Source organism: Oryx dammah, unplaced genomic scaffold (genome assembly GCF_014754425.2).
Source record: "Oryx dammah isolate SB20612 unplaced genomic scaffold, SCBI_Odam_1.1 HiC_scaffold_28, whole genome shotgun sequence".
Classification (NCBI taxonomy): domain Eukaryota; kingdom Metazoa; phylum Chordata; class Mammalia; order Artiodactyla; family Bovidae; genus Oryx; species Oryx dammah.
In genome coordinates this window covers 21,668,897-21,688,112 of record NW_024070212.1, presented here as the reverse complement: position 1 = coordinate 21,688,112, position 19,216 = coordinate 21,668,897, and the positions used below count along the sequence as shown (strand labels likewise).

General features: G+C 41.7%; 1 protein-coding gene across 17 annotated transcripts in view; it reads left to right on the top strand.

Moving 5' to 3' along the window:
• Positions 1–19,216, top strand: part of LOC120855988 (phosphodiesterase 4D interacting protein) — a 244,430-nt gene that overhangs the window by 142,678 nt on the left and 82,536 nt on the right. The gene's annotated exons all lie outside the window — the stretch shown is intronic.

The window sequence follows — 19,216 nt, the reverse complement described above, 5'->3', positions numbered from 1 at the left end:
TAATAAAGTGCAGTTTACAAAGTGTTTTTCTCTTCCTTAGTGAAGGTATCCACAAAGTTGCAGGCGAAAGCTGTCAGTTGTTCTGGTTATTGATATTATTCTCTTCTTCAGAATTAATGTGCCTGCTCAGTCGCATCCGACTCTTTGTGACACTTTGGACTATAGCTTGCCAGACTCCTGTGTCCATGGGATTTTTCAGGCAAGGATACTGAAATGGGTTGCCATTTACTCTTCCAGGGAATCTTCCATGACCTAGCACTGAATCCACGTCTCCTACATTTCAGGTGGATTCTTCACCTGCTGAGCCATCAGGGTAGCCCCTTTCTACGGAATGGTAGAAGCTTTATTTAAAAGAACTTTTTAAATGAAACCAGACCTGAAGGGTATGAAGGCAGGAGGTGAGATAATATCCTTGCAAAGGAATATCTGGAGAAATTCTTGCTTTGTTTCTTTTTTTCTCCTCTGCATTCCCCCCCCCACCAGTATTATATAAACACCATTTTTAATGTGTGATTACACTGTGGTTGGCCTAAAAAATAACGCAGGACAACAGACTTAAGGGAGTCATCCATTAAGCCATCAGGACCTTCCTCCTCACACAAAGCAGCAGACACTCGAGCCATTGCATTTATGCCTCCTTTGGAACCTAATGTAAATATCACTGCATGCAGTGAGGCAGATTTCCTAAAATAGCTAACATTCCAGTGTTACCATGGTGACATCTGATGTAGAAGGTTAAGGCAAGAATGCACTCTAAATGCTCAAGGCAGAGACTGAAAACCTTTCAGGGATTAGCAACTCAGGCAGCTCCAGCCAACTTCATGAAAGGAGATTTTTTTTTTTTTTAAGAGCAGTTTTTCAGTATCCCCTTCTTAAGCTGATGAAATTGAAGCTAGAGACTCGTTAATAAATCATCATTCAATGTCAATGTCTTCCAGACAAGCCTTCATTGGTAATGTGTCTCAGAGACAGGCTTTATCACCCAAGGCAATCATAGTTCTGTTAGAGCAGGAGAGGAGGTGGAAAAATGAGGCGTTTCTTTGCAGCTTTATTTACTGAACACTTACAATGCACAAGGTATGTAAGGTGAAGGAAGAGAAGACAAAAACATAAAGTTAGTCTCTGACCTCTGGGGATTACAATCTAATTGGAAGATAAGAAAATCTCTGATGGAAACAAAATACAAGGCAGAGGAGAAAGGAAAAAAAAATCAAAGAAAGGGGCTGGGTGGGCAGTGAAGATTCTGGTCTATAAGAAATAAATAGGATTTTAATAAGAGATTAAAAAAATAATAGACATCAATTTATTTATTCATCCAGTGGAGTACATCAGAAGATAACACGATGAATAAAATGTGGTTCCTCTTCTTAAGGAGTTTACCTGCCTAAGGGGAGAAGGCAAAATGATACACATATTACTATGGGTATAAAAAGTGCTTTGGAAGTTCAGAGAGGAGAAAGATATGAGGGGATTAAGAAAGGCAGCTTAAAGGAAATACTTGAGGCTGGATAGGACTTTGACAAGTGGAGGTGGTAACAGTGGGAAAGAATGTTACAAGTAGGTAAGAGAGAGGTAGGAAATCTCAGGGTAAGGAAGCAGTAGGTGAAATAGTGAGGATGTGCAGGCAGACAGTGAGTTTAGGCTGGAAAGATAGGATAATGCTGGAGTCAGAGGACCTTAGATGGCAGGTCAACAAGTTTATAATTGTGGGTTCAGTCTTTAGGTCTCCAGGCTACTATGCAGGAAAATGATATATTGAGATGTCTTAGAAAGATTAATCTGGAAGGAGGAATGAGTAGAGGAGAAAGAAGGTGAGAGGACTATTATGGAGCTCTATTACTTAAGATATGAGGTTGCTAGAGGGTAACCAAGAATGAAAGATTTGTGCTAAGGCAACAAGAACCAAGGCTCCAATACTTCGGCCACCTGATGCGGAGCACCAACTCATAGGAAAAGACCCTGATGATGGGGAAGATTGAAGGCCAGAGAGATGGGGGCAGCAGAGGATGAGATGGTTGAATGGCATCATTGACTCAGTAGACATGAATTTGAGCAAACTCTGGGGGATAGTGGAGGACAGAGCAGCCTAGCGTGCAGCAGTTGATGGGGTTGCAAAGAATCAGAAACAACAACAGCAACAAAAGGATGAAATAAAATTTTAAGATATAATAGCCTGACAATGCAGGAGAAATAAGAAACACAGGTTTGATCCCTGGGTGGGGAAGATCGCCTGGAGAAGAAAATGGCAACTCCAACCTACTCCAGTATTCTTGCCTGGAGAATCCCATGAACAGAGGAGCCTGGCAAGCTACAGGCCATGGTATCACAGAGAGTCAGACATGACTTAGGGACTTGGCATCCACGCAAGTGATTCATTCATTCACTCATGTAACCCAGTCAGTGACTATTTATTGAGTCCCTACCATAGCCAGACACTTTTGCAATTAAGTGCTAGAGAAACCATAAGAATAAGCATGGTAGAGTCCTTCCCTTCAGGGAGCATATATTCTAATAAGGGAGCTAAATAATGACATCTTATATTCTAATAAGGGAGCTAAATAATGACAATCCCAAAGAAAGGCAATGCCCAAGAATGCTCAAACTACCACACAATTGCACTCATCTCACACGCTAGTAAAGTCATGCTCAAAATTCTCCAAGCCAGGCTTCAGCAATATGTGAACTGTGAACTTCCAGATGTTCAAGCTGGTTTTAGAAAAGGCAAAGGAACCAGAGGTCAAATTGCCAACATCCGCTGGATCATGGGAAAAGCAAGAGAGTTCCAGAAAAACATCTATTTCTGCTTGATTGACTATGCCAAAGCCTTTGACTGTGTAGATCACAATAAACTGTGGAAAATTCTGAAAGAAATGGGAATACCAGACCACCTGACCTGCCTCTTGAGAAGCCTATATGCAGGTCAGGAAGCAACAGTTAGAACTGGACATGGAACAACAGACTGGTTCCAAATAGGAAAAGGAGTACATCAAGGCTGTATATTGTCACCCTGCTTATTTAACTTATATGCAGAGTTATAAGTCATGAGAAACGCTGGGCTAGAAGAAGCACAAGCTGGAAGCAAGATTGCCGGGAGAAATATCAATAACCTCAGATATGCAGATGATACCACCCTTATGGCAGAAAGTGAAGAGGAACTCAAAAGCCTCTTGATGAAAGTGAAAGAGGAGAGTGAAAAAGTTGGCTTAAAGCTCAACATTCAGAAAATGAAGATCATGGTATCTGGTCCCATCACTTCATGGGAAATAGATGGGGAAACAGTGGAAACAGTGTCAGACTTTATCTTTTTGGGCTCCAAAATCACTGGAGATGGTGACTGCAGCCATGAAATTAAAAGACGCTTACTCCTTGGAAGAAAAGTTATGACCAGCCTAGATAGCATATTGAAAAGCAGAGACATTACTTTGCCAACAAAGGTCTGTTTAGTCAAGGCTATGGTTTTTCCAGTGGTCATGTATGGATGTGAGAGTTGGACTGTGAAGAAAGCTGAGCGCCAAAGAATTGATGCTTTTGAACTGTGGTGTTGGAGAAGACTCTTGAGAGTCCCTTGGACTGCAAGGAGATCCAACCAGTCCATTCTGAAGGAGATCAGCCCTGGGATTTCTTTGGAAGGAATGATGCTAAAGCTGAAACTCCAGTACTTTGGCCACCTCATGAGAAGAGTTGACTCATTGGAAAAGACTCTGAAGCTGGGAGGGATTGGGGGCAGGAGGAAAAGGGGACGACAGAAGATGAGATGGCTGGATGGCATCACGGACTCGATGGATGTGAGTTTGAGTGAATTCCGGGAGATGGTGATGGACAGGGAGGCCTGGCGTGCTGCAATTCATGGGGTCACAAAGAGTTGGACACGACTGAGTGACTGAATTGAACTGAACTGAAATAATGATATAATCAAGCAAATAATTGCAAACTGTGATAGATACATTGAGGGGAAAAAAAAAAAAAAGAGCAAGGATTGGCAAACTATCTGGCAAAGACCAGATAGAAATAATTTAGACTTTACAGGCCATAAGATTTCTGCCATTGTAGTACAAGACCAGCCATAAACAATACATGAAGGACTTGGCATCGCAGTATTCCAATAAAACTTTATTTACAAAAACAGGTGGGGGTCGGGTTTAGCTCCCAATTCATAGTTCCCATGACCCTTAATAGGAGGAGAGAGGGGGAGGCACTATAGGTAAAGGGAAGATGGCGAAAAAGAATTCTGTCTTTCCTGGGATACTTTTGAGATGTCTCTGACACATATAGTTGCAGGTACAAATAGTAATTGGCCATTTGAGAGTTGAACTCAGAGGAGCATTTTGGGATAAAGATATTCTTTTAGTGGTTCTGGGTACCAATTGCAACATGTGTGTTCAGAGCAGGAGCACTTCCCACACTGAGCCATTATTAGACATAGCAGAGTGTCCGAGAATTCAACTCAATTTTGATACTATCTACCTGGAGACAGCATCAGAGCCCACAGTTAAGGATTCAGTCTCACCTTAAGGACTGCCTCCACACCCCTCTCAGTGACCCCTCCGTCCCTCTCCTTCCCACCCCTGGGGCTTCAGACAATGGTTACAAATCCCGCTTTATCACCTGTGCCTCTGGCCAGCAATAGATTAGAAGTTTCAATGGCCTCCTCCTTGGACTTCAGACACCAGTCACAAGTATAGACTGTTACATGTATGACCAACTTGCTAGAAATTAGAAGTTCACATGATACAGTCCCCTCCTTGGGTTAGATTAATTTGCTAGAGCTGCTCACAGAAGTAAGAGAAACAGTTTACTTACTGGATCACTGGTTTATTGTATAAGGATATAATCCAGCAACAGCAAGATAAGAGAGATGCATTGGGCAAGGTATATGAGAAGCGGTGTGGAGCTCCCAACCCTTCCTTCATCAAGCACAGTATTCTCCCTGAATTTCCAGGCATTCACCAACCCAAAAGCTGTCTGAACCCAGCCCCCTTGGGTTTTTATGGAGGCTTCATTACAAAAGTATGACTGACTGGTTCATTGGCCATTGGTGATTGACAGCCTTCAGGTCTTTCTCCCTTCCCCAGAGATTGGGGATAGGACTGAAAATTCCACCAGATCACCTTACTTGTCTCCTGAGAAACCTGTATGCAGGTCAAAAAGCAACAGTTAGAACCGGACATACAACACTGGACTGGTTAAAATTGAGAAAGGAGTGCATCAAGGCTGTATCTTGTCACCCTGCTGATTGAACTTATATGCAGAGTACACCATGCAAAAGGCCAGGCTGGATGAATCTCAAGCTGGAATGAAGACTGTCAGGAGAAATACCAACAACCTCAGATATGCAGATGATACCACTCTAATGCCAGAATGTAAAGAGGAACTAAAGAGCCTTTTGATGAGGGTGAAAGAGGAGAGTGAAAAAGCTGGCTTAAAACTCAGCATTCAAAAACCTAAGGTCATTTATCTGGCATGGCAAATAGAACAGGGAAACAATGGAAACAGTGACAGATTTTATTTTCTTGGGCTCCAAAATCACTGTGGACGGTGACTGCAGCCATAAAATTAAAAGATACTTCCTCCTTGGAAGAAAAGCTATGACAAACCTAGACAGTGTATTAAAAAGCAGAGACATCACTTTGCCAACAAAGGTCCATATAGTCAAAGTTACGTTTATCCAGTAGTCATACACAGATGTGAGAGTTGGGTCATAAAGAAAACTGAGCACTGAAGAACTGGTGATTTTGAATTGTGGTGCTGGAGAAGATTCTTGAGAGTATGTTGGACAGCAAGGAGATCAAACCTGTTAATCCTAAAGGAAATCAACCCTGAATATTCATTGGTAGGACTGATGCTGAAAGTGAAGCTCCAATACTTTGGCCACCAGATGCTAAGAACCAACTCATTGGAAAAGACCCTGATGCTGGGAAAGATTGAGGGCAGGAGGAGAGGGGGACCACAGAGGGTGAAATGGCTGAATGGCATCACCAACACAATGGACATGAGTTTGAGCAAACGGGAAGATAATGAAGGACAGGGAAGTCTGGCGTGCTGCAGTCCATGGGCTTGCAAAGAGTAGGACAGGATTTAGTGACTGAACAACAGTAACAATCCTGTTCCTCTGGCGACTACCCCACGCTTTGAGTCACCTCATTAACACAATAAAAGACACCTTTATCGCTGTCATCTTTTAGGCAATGCCAAAGATTTAGGATTCTATGCCAGAAAGAGGGACAAACCAAATATATATTATTATTAACCCCAGTATCATAAGTTGGAAGTTATTAATACAAAGATGAAAAAGGCTGTGTGTGCTTAGTCACTCAGTCGTATCTGACTCTCTGAGACCCCATGGACTGTAGCCTGCCAGGCTCCTCTGTCCATGGGGATTCTTGAGGCAAGAATACTGGAGTGGGTTACCATGCCCTCCTCCAGGGGGATCTTCCCAACCCAGGGAAGATCCCAGGGATTGAACCCAGGTCTCCTGTACTGCAGGCAGATTCTTTGCCATCTGAGCCACCAGGGAAGCCCATCACAGTATCAAAAATATAAATTGGCAGTTATTAATACAAAGATGGAAAAGGCTGAGATGATATTGAAAGAGAATGAGAAGACAGGTGAAAATGGCCTAGGACTGACTCACTCTGATTGAACACCTACAAAAGGTTCATAGTGGGTGTGACTCTGAATTTACAAATTCAGTTATGCAGAAAGTAGCCCATTACTTTCCTTAAATCAACTTAATGTTACCCTGAGTCCTTATCCTAGTCAGGCTGGTGGGAAATGAAATTCCATTCGTTTGGTACTTCCTCCTCCCCACTCCCTCAGTTATGTGACGGACCCTAGGCTTTATCAGGTGTCAAAGCATCAAGGAGACTACTCTGATCATTGGTCCACTGATGAAGCACCCCTGCCATAGCACACACAGTTCCACCAGTCTTCAGTGGACTCTTTGATGGAGCCTAGACTAGACTTCGGAGAAGGCAATGGCACCCCACTCCAGTACTCTTGCCTGGAAAATCCCATGGACGGAGGAGCCTGGAATGCTGCAGTCCATGGGGTCGCTGAGGGTCGGACACGACTGAGCGACTTCACTTTGACTTTTCATTTTCATGCATTGGAGAAGGAAATGGCACCCCACTCCAGTGTTCTTGCCTGGAGAATCCCAGGGACGGGGGAGCCTGGTGGGCTGCCATCTATGGGGTCGCACAGAGTTGGACACGACTAAAGTGACTTAGCTGTAGCAGCAGCAGATTAGACTTTATCTTCTCCAAGTCACCCAGGCCTTCTCCTCTCAGGTCCGGCTGCTTCTGCAGGACACTAATAATGGAGGCGGGTCCCTGTTTCTCTTTGACCTCCCACCTCCACCCCATTCTCTTCCTGATTTGGGTGAAAACTCACCCTTTCCTCTTTTGTTGACCTCAAAGACATTTCTCTCTTTTCTCTTCCATACCAGGATACCTGGCTTAATCTTTTCAGTGGGTTTAAAATTTTGTCCAAGTCAGGAAATGCATTTGACTTTAGTCCACCTCTGTTCTTTGCTCTGCAAAAAACTAGTCAAAGGAATGCTAAGGGCTCTAACTATCAGACTTAGGAAAGAGGTGGGTGGGGGTATACAGGTAATAATACATCTATATTCAAAAATTTACCTTGTCGCCATTTGATCAGGGAAGAAATGTGAGATGAGCTGAAAGGGAAATAGGTTAGGATATTTTTGTATAGATATTGAAATGCCAGGCTAAGGGTTTTGGATTCTGTAGGTAGTGGGGCTTCCCTGGTAGCTCAGCTGGTAAAGAATTTGCCTGCAGTGCAGGAGACCCTGGTTCAATCCCTGGAGAAGGGAAAGGTAGGTAGTGGACATGCTATAGGTTGTGGACAGTTATGGATCTTTACCATAAATGCTCTAGAAATAGTATGCAGGATGATTAGAGAGCTAAGCATCTAAGGCTGTGTAACATGATTCCGGTTTCAGGTTTTAAGAACCCTAAAAGGACAGTGTAGGGAAGATGTGAAACAACATTTCTGAACACACTGGAGATGCTCAGAAATAGGGTCAAAAAGAGTTTAGTGTTTGCCTTAATAGGGAAGGATTCTGAGAGGTTAAGGTGACACCTCTTTAGTTTACAAGTCTAACCTGTTGTGGATAATAGTTTATGTTTGACCTTATTCCTCCTGATGTTTGTGCAGATAGTGACAATGTCTTGAAACTCCATTCCCCTCTCACCTGTGTGTGTGTGTGTTTTTCTGTTTTATTTTTATTTCTTTGGTTCCAGTTTTCATCTTTATCTATTTGTTTCTTATTTTGTTTTGGTAAAATTGTGCAGCATGTGGGATCTTAGTTCCCAGGCCAGGGAGAACCCGGGCCTCCTAGTAGAGTGCAGTAGAGTCTGAATCACCAGACTGTTCAGGAAGTCATCAATTGTTTTTTGTTTGTTTGCTTGCTTTTGTTTTTTGGCTGTATTCCATGACTTGTGGAATCCTAGCTCCCTGACCAGGGATTGAACCCAGGCCCCTGCAGTGAAAGTGGTGAATCTTAGTCACCGGACTGCCGGGGAATTCCCTCGCCTATGTTTTGATTGTGGAAGAGCTCTACTTAGTTTTTCCACTTAGTTTTTCCCTTGGTCCCTAAATACTGCATGTCCCAAATAAAACTTTGTATAATCTTTTTGCCTATGGCCTCAACTCCCACATTTCTGTTTAGACAATTTTTCTACCAGTCTTCCAGACCAAAACCCTTATCACCATTTTTAACCTTTCATCCTCTCTGCATCAAGTCCTGGTATTCATTCCTTCAAAATGACTCATATTTACCACTTTTTTTCCCCATTTTTATACTGTGCCACATTATCCTACATATGAATCATGGCAATGGGTTTTTTAGCAAGTCTTTCCTGTAACCATTCCAAAATCTGTCCTTAAAACTTCAAGCCATTCTGTTATCTGATTTCCCTAAAATAAACTTTTCATCATGTCATTCTTTGCTCAAATTCATAACACCAAGTCCAAATTGTTTTGCCTTTCTCAAAAATTAACCAAGTTAATGAAGCAAGGCAAAGACTAATAGAGTTTTGCCAAGAAAATGCACTGGTCATAGCAAACGCCTCTTCCAACAACACAAGAGAAGACTCTACACGTGGACATCACCAGATGGTCAACACCGAAATCAGATTGATTATATTCTCTGCAGCCAAAGATGGAGAAGCTTTATACAGTCAACAAAAACAAGACCAGGAGCTGATTGTGGCTCAGATCATGAACTCCTTATTACCAAATTCAGACTGAAATCGAAGAAAACAGGGAAAACCGCTAGACCATTCAGGTATGACCTCAGTCAAATCCGTTATGATTATACAGTGGAAGTGAGAAATAGATTTAAGGGCCTACATCTGATTGATAGAGTGCCTGATGAACTATGGAATGAGGTTTGTGACATTGTACAGGAGATAGGGATCAAGACCATCCCCATGGAAAAGAAATGCAAAAAAGCAAAATGGCTGTCTGAGGAGGCCTTACAAATAGCTGTGAAAAGAAGAGAAGCGAAAAGCCAAGGAGAAAAGGAAAGATATAAGCATCTGAATGCAGAGTTCCAAAAAATAGCAAGAAGAGATAAGAAAGCCTTCTTCAGCGATCAATGCAAAGAAATAGAGGAAAACAACAGAATGGGAAAGACTAGAGATCTCTTCAAGAAAATTAGAGATACCAAGGGAACATTTTATGCAAAGATGGCCTCGATAAAGGACAGAAATGGTCTGGACCTAACAGAAGCAGAAGATATTAAGAAGAGATGGCAAGAATACATAGAAGAACTGTACAAAAAGGATCTTCATGACCCTGATAATCATGATGGTGTGATCACTCATCTAGAGCCAGACATCCTGGAATGTGAAGTCAAGTGGGCCTTAGAAAGCATCACTACGAACAAAGTTAGTGGAGGTGATGGAATTCCAGTGGAGCTATTTCAAATCCTAAAAGATGATGCTGTGAAAGTGCTGCACTCAATATGCCAGCACATTTGGAAAACTCAGCCGTGGCCACAGGACTGGAAAAGGTCAGTTTTCATCCCAATCCCAAAGAAAGGCAATGCCAAAGAATGCTCAAACTACCGCACAATTGTACTCATCTCACACGCTAGTAAAGTCATGCTCAAAATTCTCCAAGCCAGGCTTCAGCAATACATGAACCGTGAACTCCCTGATGTTCAAGCTGGTTTTAGAAAAGGCAGAGGAACCAGAGATCAAATTGCCAACATCTGCTGGATCATGGGAAAAGCAAGAGAGTTCCAGAAAAACATCTATTACTGCTTTATTGACTATGCCAAAGCCTTTGACTGTGTGGATCACAATAAACTGTGGAAAATTCTGAAAGAGATGGGAATACCAGACCACCTAACCTGCCTCTTGAGAAACCTATATGCAGGTCAGGAAGCAACAGTTAGAACTGGACATGGAACAACAGACTGGTTCCAAATAGGAAAAGGAGTACATCAAGGCTGTATATTGTCACCCTGCTTATTTAACTTATATGCAGAGTACATCATGAGAAACGCTGGACTGGAAGAAACACAAGCTGGAATGAAGATTGCCGGGAGAAATATCAATAACCTCAGATATGCAGATGACACCACCCTTATGGCAGAAAGTGAAGAGGAACTCAAAAGCCTCTTGATGAAAGTGAAAGAGAAGAGTGAAAAAGTTGGCTTAAAGCTCAACATTCAGAAAACTAAGATCATGCCATCTGGTCCCATCACTTCATGGGAAACAGATGGGGAAACACTAGAAACAGTGTCAGACTTTATTTTTGGGGCTCCAAAATCACTGCAGATGGTGATTGCAGCCATGAAATTAAAAGACGCTTACTCCTTGGAAGAAAAGTTATGAGCAACCTAGACAGCATATTCAAAAGCAGAGACATTACTTTGCCGACTAAGGTCCACCTAGTCAAGGCTATGGTTTTTCCAGTAGTCATGTATGGATGTGAGAGTTGGACTGTGAAGAAGGTTGAGCACTGAAGAATTGATGCTTTTGAACTGTGGTGTTGGAGAAGACTCTTGAGAGTCCCTTGGACTGCAAGGAGATCCAACCAGTCCATTCTAAAGGAGATCAACCCGGGCATTTCTTTGGAAGGAATGATGCTAAAGCTGAGACTCCAGTACTTTGGCCACCTCATGCGAAGAGTTGACTCACCGGAGAAGACTTTGATGCTGGGAGGGATTAGGGGCAGGAGAAGGGGACGACCGAGGATGAGATGGCTGGATGGCATCTCTGACTCAATGGACGCGACTCTGAGTGAACTCCGGGAGTTGGTGATGGACAGGGAGGCCTGGCATGCTGTGATTTATGGCGTCACAAAGAGTTGGACACAACTGAGCGACGGAACTCAACTGAACTGAAGGCCCACGATAGCATAGGATCTGGTTTTCAGGTGGCCCTTCATATACGTTCTTTGAATGAGCAATTTTTGAGATGTACAAAGTGTATATATAGATAGATACATGGATTAGGATCAGATGTCCCACAAAATCCTCTTTACTGACAGGCTAGCACCAGATTTAACCTAACTCCCAAGACTTTTCATGATGACACTTCTTTTTTTTTTTAACCTTTTGCTTTCTTTCTCTTTTTTCCCTTTCCTTTGTTTCCTCCATCCTAAAACCCATTCAGGTCCCACTCTTGTCCACTTCACCTGAATTAGCTCACACTTATCTCAGCTTTTTCTGCACTTACATTGAAGTTGTCAGTACCATTTAGTTTACCAATCAGTTATTCTAATTGTAGCATGCACATTCTCACCCCTTCAACTAAACTGAAAACTCCCTGAAGACAGAGAGAGAGAAAAAAAAAAAAAAAAAAAACACTGAGTTTGCATAAATTCTTGCTCATCAGTTGATTAACAGGTATTTTGAAATTCAATGAAACAGCTGTGGATATTTAATAACATGAAAGCCTGCAGTGTTTACTATATTAAGATAAGTTCTGCTGATAACCATATTACTGCAGTTTGTAGTTGAACTGGAAGTCTCCTGGTATTAAACCAACTGTTTTGAAATGCTGTGTATTTAATTCATGCAAAATACGATGGCTTCTGTCTTCTTCAGGATTTCTAACCAGCAGAGGGAAATCATGCACATGCTTGTGGCGTTACCATAAAGTCTAACTGGCTTGACTTTGATATTCTCACATGTCCTCATCTGCTTTTGTTTCTCTGCCAGAATGACTTGTTTTCTGGGGGGAGGGGCATAGTTTTTAGTAATTAGGACAGCTATTTTCAATGTCATAAACTAGGGTAATGAAATCTAATACAACTAGTTTGGGACATAGGGATTTTCCACCTCTTGGAAACTCCCTCCCAGCCCAGAATGAGGTCTTAGAAACACTACAACAGAGGGAGTACAAAAGTAGCTTCGGTTCTAAGAGAATCTTCCCAGGCCCCCAGATTTGGAGATCAAAACAGAGATAGTGCAAAAGATCCCAATCATAATAGTACTTAGGAATCTTGTTCCAAAGGAGCATACAGTTCTCTAAATTCAACAATTTTGTATGTAGTTCTTCCTTAATGAGTTTTCCCATTTATCTGTAGAACTGATCTTTTGGCTGAGATGTGTCAGAATACACTTTAAGAGAGTTCTGTTTGGTCCTCAGCAGCATCTGTATGATCTGAGAATCTGTTGGGAATATACATTATTGGGCCCCTTCTCAGACCAACTGAATTAGAAATGTGTTACAAGCCCTCCAAGTGATTCTGATACATGCCAAAGGTAGAAAAACCACTGTTTAATTTCAATATGTTTATTTTGTAGATTAGGAAATTAAGAGCCAGATATAAGTGATTTGACTTAGGATAGACAGCAAATAGGAGAAGGCAATGGCACCCCACTCCAGTACTCTTGCCTGGAAAATCCCACGGATGGAGGAGCCTGGTAGGCTGCAGTCCATGGGGTCGCTGAGGGTCGGACACGACTGAGTGACTTCACTTTCACTTTTCATTTTCATGCATTGGAGAAGGAAATGGCAACCCACTCCAGTGTTCTTGCCTGGAGAATCCCAGGGACAGGGGAGCCTGGTGGGCTACCGTCTATGGGGTCGCACAGAGTCGGACATGACTGAAGTGACTTAGCAGCAGCAGCAGACAGCAAATATGTGCTTGTGAATGCATTTGTCGATTCATTTTGAGGGCAAACTGTTGATACATAAAATTAATCATTTGCTTAATTCATTACATTCATTAATAACTTATCATAATATGAAAATTGTTCTCAGTAAAATTTTCCTTTATTATGTACTTGTGATAAGTTTTAGAAGTAATCAGTTCAGTTCAGTTGCTCAGTCATGTCCGACTCTCTGCAACCCCATGAACCACAGCACGCCAGGCCTCCCTGTCCATCACCAACTCCCAGAGTCCACCCAAACCCATGTCCATTGTGTCGGTGATGCCATCCAACCACCTCATCCTCTGTCGTCCCCTTCTTCTCCTGCTGTTAGTCTTTCCCAGCATCAGGGTCTTTTCAAATGAGTCAGCTCTGCATCAGGTGGCTGAAGTATTGGAGTTTCATCTTCAACATCAGTCCCTCCAATGAACACCAGGACTAATTTCCTTTAGGACAGACTGGTTGGATCTCCTTACAGTTCAAGGGACTCTCAAGAGTCTTCTCCAACACCACAGTTCAAAAGCATCATTTCTTCGGCACTCAGGTTTCTTTATAGTCCAACTCTCACATCCGTACATGACTACTGGAAAAATCATAGCCTTGACTAGATGGACCTTTGTTGGCAAAGTAATGTCTCTGCTTTTTAATGTGCTGTCTAGGTTGGTCATAACTTTCCTTCCAAGGAGCAAGTGTCTTTTCATTTCATGGCTGCAATCACTGTCTGCAGGATTTTGGAGCCCAGAAAAATAAAGTCTTCCACTGTTTCCCCATCTATTTCCCATGAAGTGATGGGACCAGATGCCATGATCTTAGTTTTCTGAATGTTGAGCTTTAAGCCATCTATTTCACTCCCTTCTTTCACTTTCATCAAGAGGCTCTTTAGTTCTTCTTCACTTTCTGCCATAAGGGTGCTGTCATCTGCATATCTGAGGTTACTGATCATCACAAAAACGCTAGGTCTTACCTTAACAAATGCTTCACTTCAATCATAAATGTATGGTGTGTGTGTGCGCACGTGCTCAGTTGTTCAGTTGTTCCCAACTCTTTGCAACCCCATGGAGTGTAACCTACCAGGCTCCTCTGTCCGTGAGATTTCCCAGGCAAGAATACTGGAGTGGGTTGCCACTTCCTTCTTCAGGGGATCTTCCTCACCCAGGGATTGACTCTGCGTCTCTTACACCTCCTGCATTGACAGGCAGATTCTTTTACCACTGTGCCATCTATATGGTGTGTATGTGTATATAAAATAATATTTTCCAAAGCTCATATGGATAGGAACTATGAAGTTTCAACTGAGCCTTTTATAGTATTTCTTCGGGGCTACATTTTATTTTCCCAGTTTTCAAAGCTATTCTTACGATAAAGTAGAGGTTGGTTGTTTAGTTGCCAAGTCACGTCCGACTCTTTTGTGACCCTGTGGATTCTAGCCCGTCAGGCTCCTCTGGCTGTGAGATTTCCCAGGCAAGAATACTGGAATGGGTTGCCATCCTTCTCCAGGGAATCTTCCCAACCTAGGGACCCGTGTCTCTTGCTTGGCAGGCAGATTCTTTACCACTGAACCACCAGGAAAGCCCAAAGTAGAAGTTACTTTTCACCAAAGAAATCCCTCAGATTAAAATTTCATGAGTACTTACATATTTATTTACTCCTTTAATCTTTTAAAAATTGAACTAATAATAACATTTCAAATCTACAGATAAAACCATTTAGTTCAGTGAGCTTCAAAATTGTATACATCCATGTAACCATCACCCAAAACAAGATATAGAACATTTTCATCACTCCAGAAAAGTCTGTTGTCCCCCCTGTCAATCAATTGTTACCCTATCTCCCTCCACCCCAGCCAATAACCACTTTCTGAATTTCTATTATTATATAAATAGTTAGACTTTAAGTTGTTAGACTTAAATGAAATCACACAGGGTATATCGATATGCTTGTTTCACTTAAGATGCTTTTGTGATTCATTCATGTTGTGGGTATCAGACTTCATTCTTTTTTATTGATGGTTAATATTGGGTGCACTAGTGGAAAAGAATCTGCCTGACAATGCATCTAATGCAGGATACATGGGTTCTATCTCTGGGTTGGGAAAATTCCCTGGAGAAGGAAATGGCCACCCACTCCAGTATTCTTGCCCGGAAAATTTCATGGACAGAGAAGCCTGGCAGGCTACAGTCCACAGTGTCACAAAGAGTTGGACATGACTGAGCACACACACACTTCTAATATTACATTATATGAACATATCAAAATGTGTTTATTCTACCTCTTAGTAACACTTTTTTTATCTTATCACAAAATCAATATATGCTTATTACAGAAAATTACAGAATACAAATGAGGAAAGGAGAAAGGAAGTCTCCATAATTATACTCTCCAGACTTAATCACTAAATAATAACTTGCATATCCCCTTGAACTTTTGTTTATATAAACTGTCCACAGATATTTATCACATATATTATAAAAGTTCTCGTTGTAGGTTCAAGTTTTACCACTTAGACTCTATATGTCTTAAATTGGCACAATTCTTAGTTGTTTTGTTGTTGTGGTTTTTTTTTTTTTTTTGGCCTTGAGGCTTGTGGGAATGTCAGTTCCCTGACCAGAGATTGAACCCAGGCCACAGCAGTAAAAGCCAGTGGAAATCAGTAGGCTGCCAGGGAACTCCTCTTAGTTTTAACTATAGGATATTTCCAAATTTTAAAACATTTAAAAACTAATATATGAAAATATACTTATCACCCCAGATTCAAATCATCCGTGGTATACAGAATAAAAGTAAATGTTCTATTCAGCTCCCCAATTTGCTTGCCTCCCCAGAGGTAGACAGTGTTAACTAGATACAAAAAATCTTGACCAAGATGATATTGGTAAGAACTGTGAAGTGCTGAATTTATTATCCACAACTTTTGTTTCTTTTCTTCTCTCTCTTTTAAAAAAAAATTATTTATTTATTTATGGCTGGGCTGGATCTTCGTTGCTGTGGGCAGGCTTTTCTCTGATTTCTCTAGTGGGGCTACTCTTTCTTGTGGTGTGCCGGCTTCTCATTGTGGTGCCTTCTCTTGTGGAGCGTGGGCTCTAGAGTACAGGTCTGGTAGTTGTGGTTCATAGGCTTAGTTACTGCAAGGCATAGAAGATCTTCCTGGACTAAAGGGATCAAACTCATGTCCTCTGAATTGGCAGGACCATCAGGGATGTCCCACATAACTTTTCTTCTGAGTTTCACTTTAAAATTTTTACTTTCAGTTGATCTATACAAAAGTGATCTTTTTAGCTGTACAAAAAAGATCTTCACAACCCAGTTAATTACCATAGTGTGATCACTTACCTAGGGCCAGATATCCTGGAATCTGAAGTCAAGTGGGCCTTAGGAAGCATCACTACAAACTAATCTAGTGGAGGTGATGGAATTCCAGTTGAGCTATTTCAAATCCTAAAAGATGATGCTGTGAAAGTGCTGCACTCAATATGTCAGCAAATTTGGAAAACTCAGCAATGGTCACAGGACTGGAAAAGGTCAGTTTTCATTCCAATCCCAAAGAAAGGGAATGCCAGAGAATGCTCAAACTACTGCACAATTGTACTCATCTCACACGCTAGTAAAGTAATGCTCAAAATTCTCCAAGCCAGGCTTCAGCAATACATGAACCGTGAACTTCCAGATGTTCAAGCTGGTTTTAGAAAAGGCAGAGGAACCAGAGATCAAATTGCCAACATCCGCTGGATCATGGAAAAAGCAAGAGAGTTCCAGAAAAACATCTATTACTGCTTTATTGACTATGCCAAAGCCTTTGACTGTGTGGATCACAATAAACTGTGGACAATTCTGAAAGAGATGGGAATACCAGACCACCTGACCTGCCTCTTGAGAAATCTGTATGCAGGTCAGGAAGCAACAGTTAGAACTGGACATAGAACAACAGACTGGTTCCAAATAGGAAAAGGAGTACGTCAAGGCTGTATATTGTCACCCTGCTTATTTAACTTATATGCAGAGTAGATCATGAGAAATGCTGTGCTGGATGAAGCACAAGCTGGAATCAAGATTGCCGGGAGAAACATCAATAACCTCAGATATGCAGATGACACCACCCTTATGGCAGAAAGTGAAGAAGAACTAAAGAGCCTTTTGATGAAAGTGAAGGAGGAGAGTGAAACAGCTGGCTTAAAGCTCAACATTCAGAAAACTAAGATCATGGCATCTGGTCCCATCACTTCATGGGAAATAGATGGGGAAACAGTGGCTGACTTTATTTTTCTGGGCTCCAAAATCACTGCAGGAGGTGATTGCAGCCATGAAATTAAAAGATGCTTACTTCTTGGAAGGAAAGTTATGACCAACCTCGATAGCATATTCAAAAGCAGAGACATTACTTTGCCAACAAAGGTCCGTCTAGTCAAGGCTATGGTTTATCCTGTGGTCATGTATGGATGTGAGAGTTGGACTGTGAAGAAAGCTGAGCGCCAAAGAATTGATGCATTTGAACTGTGGTGTTGGAGAAGACTCTTGAGAGTTCCTTGGACTGCGAGGAGATCCAACCAGTCTATCCTAAAGGAGATCAGTCCTGGGTGTTCATTGGAAGGTCTGATGTTGAAGCTGAAACTCCAATACTTTGGCCACCTGATGCGAAGAGCTGACTCATTGGAAAAGACCCTGATGCTTGGAAAGATTGAGGGCGGGGGAAGAAGGGGATGACAGAGGATGAGATGGTTGGATGGCATCACTGACTCAGTGGACATGAGTTTGGGCAGGCTCTGGGATTTGGTGTTAGACAGGAAGGCCTGGTATGCTGAGGTTAATGGGGTTGCAAAGAGTCGGACATGACTGAGCGACTGAACTGAGCTGAAAAATATCAAATGATCATGTTAGGAGAAGTTCTAGTACTCTAGCTTACTATCCATTTTGAGATACTGTCTTTAAGTATTTCCTCTGGGAGTAGAGTTGAGTGCTTTATTTATCTTGTTGGAAGCCAAGAAATGTATAGTTCTCTTTTCTAGTATGTTGATATTTGTTATAGCAAACATATTCTTCAATGCTAAGTTGCTTTTTCTCTGTTTGTACTGTCTTGCATGTCTATGTCAACTATCTGTATGATGTAATTGAAGTTTAGAAACTGCAGGTCAGGTGCAAAATCTTATTAAAGAATATAGAATAATACAAAGTATTATTTAGAGTTTGCTCCCAAAGAGCACTTTTGTTTCATTAATTACTTTGTTTCATTTTGCATTTTCTTCAGTAAGAGAATGTGGCTTGCACCCACAGCCAAAGAGGAGGCCTTAATTAATAGCTTAGTTTGTACTTTTTGGACTTCTGAGTCCTTGCTATTCTTGAAGACAATACTTAAGACAGGGTATAGCAGGGTAGTGTTCGGGCAGGCCAGAAACTCCTTGCCTCTGTATAGATTCCAAAGATTGTTACTTAATTTCTTCTGACTCTGAAGCTCATATAGCTAGAGGTAGGCAAAAAGGCACCTATGGTGAATTTTACTTGGAAATCTCTTACATTCTTGGTTTGGGGGCCAGAATGTGCATATTTAGGTGAAATCACAGATGCAAAGTTCTGTAGCCTACTAAAGCCAAAGCTCTAAGGACTGTCCTTATCGTTCATGGTGGAGCTGCTAAGATTTTGTTTCGATGATTAAATAAAAGAGTGATACAATATTGTGTGTGCAGAGTCCCGTTTGTTTAATGAGTCAAATTCTGTTCAAGTACTTACCCCAAATCGTCTCATTTAATCCTCCATAAGAACTTTGGGGGTTTATTATGGGTTTTCATTGAAGGCATCTGAATGTCTCCAGGTTTAGGAGTATAGGCTCTGACCTGGAGATGAGGTTCAGAAATACTTTGACTGTTGTTGGTCGTATTAATTTAATATCTCACAAGGTCAAGTTAGTGAAATCTAGCATTACTGTAATTGGGAAATGTCCTACTCTGGGAAAACTCCAGATGATTGCCTGGGACTGTTTTTCCTCCTATTTGGAGTTTGCCAGGGAGAAAATTATAAATGAAGGCTGACACCTCAATTCCAGCTAGAGAGAGCCCCAGCTTCCCTCCACTCTTTGTGTGCAATTCAAGGTCTATA